This window comes from Myotis nattereri, assembly GCF_964212035.1.
Source record: "Myotis nattereri genome assembly, chromosome: 7".
NCBI classification, from domain to species: domain Eukaryota; kingdom Metazoa; phylum Chordata; class Mammalia; order Chiroptera; family Vespertilionidae; genus Myotis; species Myotis nattereri.
In genome coordinates this window covers 27,464,598-27,477,804 of record NC_138082.1, presented here as the reverse complement: position 1 = coordinate 27,477,804, position 13,207 = coordinate 27,464,598, and positions in this window count along the sequence as shown.

The following is a 13,207-nucleotide window of genomic DNA, read 5'->3' as shown; positions in this document are numbered from 1 at the left end:
GAAATATCCTCCAGTCAACAGAGTTTCTCAGATTCTGTGAAAAGATCCTTGATGATCGAAGTGTTTGCTGGTCATGACAGGGTCGGGGCAGTGACAGGGGGCAGTCTTCAAAGTAGGAAGTCACCTTGTCACCTAAAGACATGATACTGAAATGTATGAAATAGCAATATCTGGCTTCCAGTGCAGGTGGAAAATGAAATAAAAGGTATCAGAGCCCCAGAAAACATGAGTTACTGCAGATGTGCCTATAATTGTCACGCTGTGCAGCACAGCACATGGTAAACTTTATTGCTCTGTGTCCCTCCAACTCCCATTTGCATCTGTTTGCTGGATGTAATAAAATGTGGATGGATCTTGGCTGGCTCCTGCTCTGCTGAAAGTCCTTTGTGGCAACCTGCTTTGTTGTTTATCTAGGTGCTTTTTCTGGCTTCCTAAAGGAGACATTTTGAGAGAAAAGGAGCAAAGGGGTAATGTGCCATTCAGAAGTGGGCTTATAATAGGCAAGTTCTTTGCCAAATGCCTGGAAGTCACAGGTGTGTTCCACCTGAGACAGTGCATTTCTGTGCTTGGTAGTATGAGTAGGTGTCTGGGATAAAATGTATATATCATGAAGACTCATGTGAATTGACTTAGTATTTTAAAAATATCAATCAGGTTAATAAGTACTATCTTAATTTATAAAAAATTCAAAAGGTTAAAGTTGATCCAATAGGAATTAGGGAGGCTTCTATATTATTTGTAAACTCCAATAATATAAAAATACTGTTTACCTAGGAAACAGTCATTTTCTGGCTATTGTTCCTTGACATTGAATTCTCTCTTCTAGCTTTTCCCTGCAGTCAGCAGAAGTCAGTTGATCTCACCTTGTTTGACTCTGCCTTCCAAGAACAGAGAGGCCAGGCCATTGGCAAAATTCATGCTAATTTTACACTAATTAGGCATTCATACTAGATTTGGTATTCCTATCTAGTCCTAAAACAATAAAAGAGAGTTTTGTTTTTTAAATGCAAATTTATTTTTCTCAAAATAAGAATACCTTACATGTTTTGAGTGCTTTATAATATAAAGCCCAGTTTCACATGTTCTCTCATTTAAGGTACATAGCATTCTTGAAAACTTCAGTTATTAAGTACATTTCATAAGGTCATTAGTTCTTGTTATTTTATATCTTCTTTGTAAATCACCTCAAAACTTTGAAAGGATGAAATGGAAATATTAAAATCTATTGTCTGCTTAGTGGTAATAAAATAATCATGATTAGGGCCCAGATTCTTTGGTGTATAGTTCAGCTGCTTCTTCATATTGGGAAGATAATCAGAATCAATTTCTTTCCCTGGTTTTCCATGACTTGTTATGTTCCACAATAACTGTCAGAATAAATGTTTAGATTGCTTTCAGAATTAAATATTTTAGTGACTATTGGGGAAGTTAGGTGGGAAAGCTGACTGGCTCACTTCTTGGACATAAAATGAGAATGGATAGCTTTGCAAGGTGCATGCATGTCTGCAGTCATAGATTCCTCCACTAATTCAATGGATTGAATGTGACCTGTTTTCAAGGTAGTATTATTTGTGCTTAGGACCCAGAGATAAAAAGAAACATTGTTTCTATTCTCCATTGACTAATAATTCTAACGTTAATTGTAATAAACTCTTGTATTTATACATGGCAGGTAGTACATAGATGATAGTTAAAACTTTTTGGTAGATCAGGTCATTTAGATAAATAATGTAAAATGAGAAGAATAAAGGGTAGAAAGTCAAATCTTGGTGAATAGCAACATTTAAATATTAAATAAAAGAATAAGAGAAAAAATCTGAAATGAAGTAGGAAATATCAGAAAATAATATAACAGTGTCATGAGCATTAAAATAGATGAGTGTGTAAGTTTCTTAGGGCTGCCATAACAAAGTGCATATTATAAGCAGGGTGGTTTTGAACAAGAGAAATGTATTCTCTCACAGCTTGGAGGCTAGAAGTACAAGCTCATAGTGTCTGAAGAGCCATGCTCTTTTTGAAACACCCAGGGGAGAGTCCTTCCTTGGCTCTTCCAACTTCTGGTAGCTCCAGGTATTCTTTGGTTTCTGGCTGCAGAACTCCCACCTCGACCTTTTGTTGCCCTTTGTGTCTGTATTTTTAATGGTGCTCTCCTCTCTGTGCATTTGTCTGTATATTACAAATATCCCTCCTCTCATAAGGACACCAGTTATATTGGATGAGGACATACCCTAATGACCTCATCTTAACTTTATTACATCTGCAAAGACTCTTTATTCAAATAAGATCATATGCACAGGTACTGGGGGAAAGGTTTTCATTCTATCTTTTGAGGGGGGGGGGGCACAATTCAATTCATAACAGTCAGTGTTTCAGGAAGAAAGGGGAGTCAAACATAAGAAACAAAGCAGAGAACAAGTAAGGACACATATGTGATACCTTAATCAATAAAGAAATTTAAAAAAAAGACTAAATGTGGCTACTAGCTTTTATAATTAGACATTTGTTGATCACCTTGTTTTCAGCAGACTCATTAAGATGTTGAGATCAATGGCAGATAACATAGGGATAAGAATTGAATGCTGTAAGAAAACACTATGAAAGAGAGAAAGAAGGCAGTGACTAGAATGAGATCTAGAAATGATGAGAGATTGTGTGTGGGAGTGTGTGTGGTATGCACACAAACACACAAACACTATGTACATTACAACCAATTTTTCTGCTTCCTTTAGTTTCCTTATTCCTTCCTAATAGTCTTCATTCCTAGGCAGTAAAGACTCTTTTGTCATGACACCTAAGTGATGCTCTGAGAGGTCAATATTTGTGAGAAAAAGGTATGTGGAGACTGTAAGAATATATCAAATGAAGCCAAGGCCATCCATCCAGAATGACTTGACAGGGACGATGAGAAAAGCAATAAAACTCTCTGCCCTACTTGCTTTTGTGGATTGTGGTGCACTGTAGCTGAGTAGAGTTGCCAGAATAAACACAAGCTGTTCAGTAAAATTGGAATTTTATATGAAACACATAATTTTTGTATAAATATATCATGAAATGTTTAGGACATACTTATATTAAATGTTTTTATTGTTCATCTAAATTTTAATTGGGTGTCTTATATTTTTACTTGCTAAATTTGGCAACTTAATAGGTGAGTGAATAAGTATAAATAGGAGAAGAGGGAGGGAGAGAGAAAGAGAGAGAGAATGAATATAACAGGAATTTTAGAAATAATAGTAAGAAGGGGTACTATCTAGATATCATACAGAGGAATTAACTTGAAATAGAAGGGACATTTCTTTCACTGAAACAGGAAGAAAAGAGGTAGATTAGTTATAAATATATCCAACTTAGGGAATAGGAATCTGTGAGCATTCATTTCTAATTACTCCTAGTTTTATCTGATTTAGGAGGGTGAACTGTCTTCTGGGATTGAAGAGGCAATTGTAAAACTAAGGAGGGGAACTTGGAGAGAACAGTGCCTATCCGTAAGAGCCAACAGGGAGAGAATACCATCGGAAAGTGGACAGGATGAGTCACTGAGCCTCCCTCTTGTGCAATATGCGTAGCGAGAAGAGTGACCCTACTTTTCAAGAAGACTGCAGAGGAAGTGCTCTAAGTTGTAGAGTAAATAGAATAGCAAAGCCATCAGGTCCCCAAGTCTGAAAAAGGAATTGGTGAGCCTAGACAGGGGGAAGGAGACTGAAAAGTGATAATCTCTCACCAGTGTTTTCCTATGTGTTAATCTAGTTGATAGGCGGGCTTTTAAGTCATGATGGTGAGATGTCAGCAGAAGCTTCAGGCTTAGTTCAGACTCGCAGCAGAAAGAGAATTCCTTATTCCTATATGGTATTGGAGAAATTCCAGAACTGATGCCCCTTGCCTTTGATTGGCTCTAGTTGACAACTCCTATAAATCAGACATGTAGATTATATTGATAGAAACCTTTGATTGGCACACCCTTGGGCTGAACTACATGGACTGAGATGGGGGATCAGGAATAAAAGAAACTGGAGTGCCATGGGGTTTTATGAGCACATGAAATCTGTTACATGTATGTGTAGACATTGAGGAGGAGTAGGAAGGCAAATAGTGATATTGGAGGGGCAGAAAAAAGCAAACCCACATTTCATCCTTTGGCCTAACATTTACCTTTCTTATATAATTTTCTATGTCCACTTTGGGTTAAACTTAATTATATGTAGGACTTAAAGTTTACAAAGGAGAATTCTGATGGACATCAGTAATACCCTCCTATTTACAGGTGAAGTTGGGCTTAACATTTTTAAGTTGATAGATCTGTCTCATTCTAGATCCAGAATTGCAGACAGTTAAAAGGTATCCAAATTTTTTTTTTCAGAATAATATGCAGTTATCTGAGTAATAATGGCATAATCTAACAGTTCCATTTAAGAATCTACTGCCTCACTACTATGCAAATGACACTGTTGTAGATATTAAAAAATATAGTATGCTGTGTTCACAGGTTCTCTCAGAAAATATATTGAATGACCATGAGAAAGAATTAATAAATTATATGGAATTACTGTAGGTAAAATTCAATACTAGTAAGGATTCATGTGGGTGTTATTGGGTGAATAGTTGTCTTGAAGATTTATCTTTGAAATTTCTTCTTGTATCAATCAGATTTATCTAAGTTATACTGCACTAAAAAAAAAATCTCTAAGATTCAGGGGCAGAAAACAACATAAGTTTGTTTTTGCTCACATTACATGTCTATCTTTCATTGGCAGTATGCTCTATTTCATTTGGTCCTCGCTGAGGGCCTCCGGCTGATGTATACTGTAATCATTCAAAATACCAGTCAACAGGTCAGAGGAAAGACAGGATAAAGGATTATGTTGTGCTTCTTATGTGATTCAGCGAGGAATGGCACGTATCACTTCTGTTCATATATCAGTGACCAGAGAACGTCCTTTGGTGAAACCTAACTTCAAGGTGGCAGGGAAATGACCTCTCCCCATGCTAGGAGGTAGAGGGAAGTGCGATGGTTTTCAGTTGCATTCTATTTCAGTTTATCAAAGGTGAATTAAACATTGAGTCATTAGCTGATGTCATGACAAGGATACAAGAGATTTTAATGATAAAAACCAACATTTATGAGCATCTATTCAATTCCAAATATTATGCTTCCAACACTTGATGGTTAATATTAGCTTTCCCTTTTTATAGCTGAGGAAAGTGAGTTGTAGAAGTTATGTAGATTCTCCAATGTCACAAGAACGAATGCATGATGATATAAATGATTCACATTGTTCAATTCTAAAAGATTCACAAATGCCCCAGATCTTGTGCCTAATAAACTTATGTTGATTAGCATAGTAATTAGTAAATGGCAGCCATTGATCTAAACACTTCTTGTATATTTTTCCACTTAAGAAATAAACATCTGCCCCAATTCTGTAGATTGCCCTTTCTTTGATGGGTAAGTAATGTATTATTTTATTGCTGTACTCTAATATTTAGAAATATTCAAGTAGGTCAAAAAGAACATACAAAGTAGAGAATATTACATGGAAAGAGTCTTAGACTTGATTGACATGGAGACTTCACTCTTCATTTTATCTGCCTCTCTCTGAACAAATCACTCAGCCTTCTTTGACGCCAGTTTCCTTTTCTACAAATCGAATCGATTAGATCAGTGGCCTCTATACACCCTACTCATACTATCTGTGGTTGTGTTTTCCGTCAGTCACTCTATATCCATTCAGATTAATATAACAAGGCAGAATTTGAAGCTTTTATCAGCTTTATGAAAGGTCTCTAGAACAAAAAGAAAGACACTAAAATGATTAGAATCAGATAAGGATACATTCAGTTTTCAGCAGAAGTAACAACTCTAGCAGGGCCTGTGTGGTTTGTGTCAGGTTTTGAGAGACTAACTTGCAGAGGAATCACCATAATTAATTAAAGCAAATAGCATTAATTTTTTTTTATATTTTACTGATTTTTTACAGAGAGGAAGAGAGGGATAGAGAGTTAGAAACATCGATGAGAGAGAAACATCGATCAGCTGCCTCCTGCACACCCCCCAGTGGGGATATGCCCACAACCAAGGTACATGCCCTTGATCGGAATCAAACCTGGGACCCTTAAGTCTGCAGGCTGATGCTCTGTCCACTGAGCCATCCATACCCGTTAGGGCAGCATTAAATTTTTCTTTGGGTGCAAGACTGTAGAATTTTTCTCTGGGTACAAGAATGTGGATGTACAGGCCTATCTGCTTCTCAGCCTGTTGCAGATTTTCCTGCAGCCTAAAGCTTTCTATTTAGCCTCAGAATTAATGCTGTGCAATGAAACAATCAAATGAGACATGAAGCCAAAGGACTTCAAATAAAAGGGGGGGGGGACCACCCATTCCCCCCTCATTTCCAACTCTTTTGTTCCATAAACACTTTTAGATGTCCTTTGAGCTTATGATTCTTACTTTTTTTTTTTTAATACTCACCCAAGTATTATTTCCCATTGATTTTTAGAGAGAATGGAAGGGAGCAGGAGAGAAAGAGAGAAACACCGATGTGAGAGAAACATATCAATTGGTTGCCTCCTACATGCCCTGACCAGGGCTGGGAGCCTGCAACTGAGTTATATGCCTTTGACCAGAATTGAACCTGTGATCCTTCCGTCTGCAGGCCGATGCTTTATTCACTGAGCCAAACTGGCTAGGACTGAGCTCATTTTTAAATGATGACTGAAAATGCCTCCTTTTCATGCTCCTACAACATTAAAACACCACATTTGTAAAATAAAATGCTATACCATTTTATGCAGGCCACTTTATAGAGTCAAATAACAATCTTCTCTCCGGACAATAAGTTTACCACACCAGTTTTCTCAAGTGACAATAAACATACCAAAGAATGGCTTCCATCTCAAATTTTTAAAGTTAAGTGCATTTGCTAAAGAATAGGTTATATGATATGAAAAATGCATGCTATGTATAAAGTAAAATTATAATTATTTCAGTTCATCATAACATTATGTAGAAAAGATAGATGCTATTATGTAATTAAGATACAATGACCAACTAAATCTTCAAACTTAGACTTAAGCAGCACAGGACTACATGGGGGCATAAGTAAATCCTTTCTGGTGTGCAGCCATTTTGTACCAGAGATTACATCAAAGGAGTACAAATATATTTTGCAGGCTCCAATCTGCTTTTTACTATTTCAGATAAATCAGCCAGATTTTTGTTAAACAGAAATAACAAATATTTCTACATTTTACCATGTATGCATTTTTTTCACATAAATTGCTTGACTCTTACAATGACACTGAAGAGAGGGTATTATTTTAATTCTCATTTTACAAGGGAGGAAGCTAAGGCTCAGGTTGTAATAGTGAGGTCTTGATACAAAACCAGGTCCCCAGCCTCCCAAATCTACCCTATATCTCACTGTCCTACATGGGCCCTAAATTGATCATTACATTATATGTTGCCATCAAAGACATAGAGGCAACTAAAGTAAGATATTTCTGATATGACCCAGGTATAGTGGCCAAAACAAATAAATAATCCAAGTAACAGATATTGAGTGCCTACTGTGTGCCAGGCTCACAAACACAGCGATGGACAAGATGGTTGAAAATATCATAGGTTTGTTTTGTTTTGCTTTGTTTTTGTTAATCCTCACCTGAGGATTTTGTTTTTGTTAATTCTCACCCAAGGATATTTTTTCATTGAATTTTAGGTAGAGTGAAGAGAGAGGGAAAGACAGAGATAAACAAACATCAATGTGAGAGAAACACATGGATTGGTTGCCTCCTGCACATACCAGGGCAGGGCGGTGGGAAGCCGGGAGAACCAGAAACCAAGGTACACTTCCTTTACCGGAATCTAACCCTGGACCCTTTGGTCCGCAGGCCAAACCAGCTAGGGCTGTGCTTCATAGATTTTAATGGAAATGGGCCTGGTTATGGAGAACAAGGCAATTGGGTAAAATAAGAAGCAAATTTCATGATGTGTTCAATAATGATCACTGTGAGAGGAGAACAGAGCAGTGTGGGAAGCAGTTGAGGGTGCCGTCGTTTAAAATGGGTCAGACAAGGACAGTCCTAAGAGCATAGCATTTTTAGCAATAATCTGACACAGGGGAAGGGAATGAAAAGGCAGGTGAACTGTAATTTAAAGGATTATCAGGAACAAAACTGAAAATATGATTCTATCACAGTTTCCCGAAACTCCTAAGTGATATACATCTAAGTTGACCATAGGGGTAGGAAAATGAACCGTGCTGTGAACTTTTGGGTTGGCTCCCAATGGGGTCCCTGGTGACTGATATGCTAGCAGTAAAATCAGGGAGCACCACGCTGACAAAATATCCTGATTACTTGAAGGAAACGATGCCATTTCATTCCACATGTTGGGAGAGAGTTCCAGGACGAGGGTCCAACTTTATCTTTCTTTCTTCTTTCTCCAAACACCTTGTCCTCTTACCTTCTTTTGTCCCTATAATTTTTTTTCTAATTTCTATATAATAGAAAAAGGAAAAGGGGGTGAGAAATGGGAAATGGTTGGTAAGGAGAGTCAAATCAGAGTTGGAAGTTAAAATCAATTTCTCCTTTCCCCCTTTCCTGCCTCCTACCCCTAGTAATTTTACTCATTGCTCATCTTTTTCCTGACTAAATCTAATCAATACTGCCTATTGTTTTTCCTTATGTAGCCTGAATTCTCTTTGAGAATTAAAAAAAATAAAAGTTGTTTTATTGAAGAGTTTAATTTGTGAATGATTAACTAAAAAACAATTTTAACTCTTGGTTTGCTTTTCTTTCACGAATCAGACCATTTGACTGAACTGAGCATTTTGGGCATGTCCAGTGTAGACACATCTTACAAAGAGAAATAAAATAGAAGTAACTATTCACCTTCAGTCAAACTAGGCTATAGAGAAAAAAGTTGGCAAGTATTTTTGCTGTGCTATTTCTGGATAATATTGGGATACAAAAATTATTCCACTTCCTCCCCTGCCCACCTACAACAGGTGTATTCAATATTAGATGAGATTGCCTTCAGTGATGCTGTCCCAATGAATCATTCATCTATTGCCTTTACACTTTTTAAATCATAATGATGAATACCTGATTAAAATTTCTTACAGACGTCTCCTTTTGGTTGGCCTTACTTTAAAAGAAAATTTATGTTTTATCTGGGGGAAAAACATCTCCTCATTTGACAGATTTCCTAAGTCTTTTCAACATTTGAGATACTTGCTGCTGTAGAACTAAGTGGAATGCCCTAGCCTGATTCATAAATGCCAGTAGGGCTTAATTATGGGCTTAAATTATGTATGGAATTGGAAATGACATTTTGAAATTTTTAAGTTTGTATAAGTTTAGAAGTGCAGAGACTTGGAAAAAGTCTAATTGTAAAGGTTATTAGTTGTCATCAATCTGTATTCTTATGTGATATAGAAATTCACTATATAAGAACCTAATAAACAGTTGTGCAGTTCATGCTTGAACATTCATAGCATTCCTTTTAAATTATATATGAGAATCATGCTGCGTTTGGTTAAAAAAAATGGAGAGGAATTAATTAGCAACATGATACCCACTGCTATCTCCATATAGGTGAATACCTTTGTCCTTAGATTTAAACTATGCAGTCTTCAGCACAAACCTGCATTTCCTCATGTGTTTCCAAAGATTTTTTTAAAAAAATCTTGGGGTTTTTTTTCCAAATAATAATAACCAAAAATCTAATTTGTGCAAAATTATAATGGTCTATTGTAATATGTAATATTTTTCTAATGCAAATACTTATCTGAAAAGAATGCTATGGTTGATATGTCTTGAATATTTTTTTCCCTAATTATAATGAGCACATGAAATGTGGTGATGTTATTTTTTTTAAATATGTTTTTATTGATTAAAGAGAGAGGAAAGGAGAGGGTAAGAGGGATAAAAACATCAATGATGAGAGAGAATCACTGGTTGGCTGCCTCCTGCATGCCCCCTACTGGGGATCAAGCCTGCAACCTGGGCATGTGCCCTGACCAGGAATCCAACTGTGACCTCCTGCTTCATGGGTCGAAGCTCAACCATTGAGCCACCCTGGCTGGGTATGAAAAGTGTTTTTAATGAAATGATATTGTTGAAACTGTTATGACTAATGTCTGAACTATTTGATTATCTATGCCTCTGTTTTAGGCACATTAAGTTCTTTATATGCATTTTATGTATTTCCTTACAAATACATTGGTCACATTTATTTAAAAATGGATTTCTCAGTATCAGAACCTGTCTTCAGAATGTCCAGCTCTATCTGATTCTGAAAATGGCATCTATGTACCTTAACTCAATAACAGCTTGAAATGAGAATCAAGTCATGGAAAATAGTGCACTCTTTATATTCTTAAGCTTTTGATGTTTTCTGCAGTTTTTAAATTAATCCAAAGGTTAATTGTTTATTAACATTGTGGATAAAAGCTCAAACCCAGGAGTCAGACATCCTATGTATGAATGTTGGACTGTCCACTTGCTCAGGATGTGACCATGAACTATTTACTGAATCTCATCCTTCACATGTGGTAATAATAAGACTTCTTATCCACTATTGCTTTCTCAACTTCCTGTCTCTTATTCTTTCTTCTATAAGCATCCGGAATTAACTTTGCAAACACAATTTTTTTTTTGTATTCCTCACCTAATATCCAACAATGGTTTGTGATTGTTTCTAGAATAGCCTGTAAAATCTATAACATGGACTACAAGGTCTTGAAAGGATATTGCTCTCATTGTCCTCTCAAACTCTTTTTTTAAAATGTTTTTATTGATTTCAGAGAGGAAAGGAGAGGAAGAGATAGAAACATCAGTGATGAGAGGGAATCATTGATTGGCTGCTTCCTGAATGCCCCACATTAGGGATTGAGCCCACAACCTGGGCATATGGCCTGACCAATAATTGAACCATGGCCATAGGTAGACAATCAACCACTGAGCAATGCCAGCCAGCTAGCCTCAAATTCTTATCTTACCCATTTCCAACATACCTGTGACACAGTCACCTTGACCTTTCAATTTTTCAAGTACCCTATGCTCCGCACACCAGAGTCTTCATGAACATCTAGGCAGCTATTGACCTGTCCGGGCACCTAGCTAACTCACCCTTTAATTCTCAGTTTATGAGTCTTTTCCCTTCAATCCAGATTAGTTTCCATGGTATTTCTCTTTCTTAATACTTATAACAATTATTATGTGTGTAATTATTTGCATCATTCTTTGTTTACAGTCTTTATTGCTAGCAAGATCATAAGCTCCATGAGGCCAGACATTATTTGCCTTACAGCTGTATCATTAGTTATTTATTGAATAAAAAAATATACTCCAATTAAATTTCTCCTTGGGATGATTTCCTGATTAATCTTGTAACAAACAAATAACTCTGAAAGCAAACAGAATTACAACTATGGAACTGCCTTTTGACCCAGCAATCCCACTTCTGGGGATATATCCTAAGAATCCTGAAACACCAATCAGAAAGAGTATATGCACCCCTATGTTCACAGCAGTATTATTTACAATAGCTAAGTTCTGGAAATAGCTCAAGTGTCCATCAGCAGATGAGTGGATAAAAAAGCTGTGGTACAATTACACAATGGAACACTACATGGCTGTATAAAAAGAGGAACTCTTACCCTTTTCAACAGCATGGATGGACATGGAGAAAATTATGCTAAGTGAAATAAGCCAGTCAGAGGAAGACAAATAACATATGATATCACTAATATATGGAAGCATGAGTGTATGGAACAGACTGGTGTGTGCCAGAGAGCAATGGTGTGGGGGTGACTAGATAAGGAAGGTGAAGAGATTAGCTGAAAGAACATACATGCATACCCCAGGGACACGGACAATAGTGTGGTAAAAGCCAAGAGAGTGGGAAGTGGGGGCTGGGTGAAAGTGGACAAAGGAAGGAATATGGGAGACATCTGCAATAGTGTCAACATTAAAAACTTTTAATTAAAAAATACCCCAAAAAATAGCCTGGCCAGCATGGCTCAATGGTTGAGCATCGACCTATGAACCAGGAGGTCATGGATTCCCGATCAGAGAACATGCCCAGGTTGCGGGCTCGATCCCTAGTAGGACATGCAAGAGGCAGTTGATCAATGATTCTCTCTCATCATTGATGTTTCTATCTCTCTTTTCCTTTCCCTTCTTCTCTGAAATCAATAAAAATATATTTTAAAAAATACCAAAAAAAAGATTGCTTTTAAAGTCTTCCCAGGTTGCAGATGAAAGTATTTCCACAACTCTTCTCAACTGTTTGTAAAGTCCTTTTTTTAAAAATTCTTTATTGTTTAAAGCATTACATATAAGTATTACACATGTCTCCTTTTTCCCCTATTGACCTTTCCCTGGCCTCCCCCACTCCCCAGCACATGCCCTCACCCCCCTACTGTCTGTGTCCATTAGTTATGCTTATATACATGCATACAAGTCCTTTTGTTGATCTCTTACCTCCCCCTCCCCTGCCTTCCCTCTAAAGTTTGATGGTCTGTTCTATCCTTCTCTGTTTCTGGATCTATTTTTGTTCATCAGTTTATGTTTATTATATTCCACAAATGAGTGAGATCATGTCATATTTATCTTTCTCTGACTGGCTTATTTCACTTAGCATAATGCTCTCCATGTCCATTTATGCTGTTGCTAATGGTAAGAGTTTCTTCTTTTTTTATAGCAGCATAGTATTCCATTGTGTAGATGTACTACTGCTTTTTAATCCACTGATCTGCTGATGGGCACTTAGGCTGTTTCCAAATCTTAGCTATTGTAAATTGTGCTGCTATGAATATAGGGGTGCATATGTCCTTTCTGATTGGTGTTTCTGATTTCTTGGGATATATTCCTAGAAGTGGGATTACTGGATCAAATGGAATTCCATTTTTAATTTTTTGAGGAAACTCCATACTGTTTTCCACAGTGGCTGCACCAGTTTGCATTCCCACCAGCTGTGCAGGAGGGTTCCTTTTTCTCTACATCCTCTCCAGCACTTGCCATCTGTCGATTTGTTGATGATAGCCATTCTGACAGGTGTGAGATGGTATCTCATTGTCTTTTTGATTTGCATCTCTTGGATGGTTAGTGACTTTTAGCATGTTTTCATATGTCTCTTGGTCTTCCGTATGTCCACTTTCGAAAAGTGTCTATTTAGGTCTTTTCCCATTTTTTGATTGGATTGTTT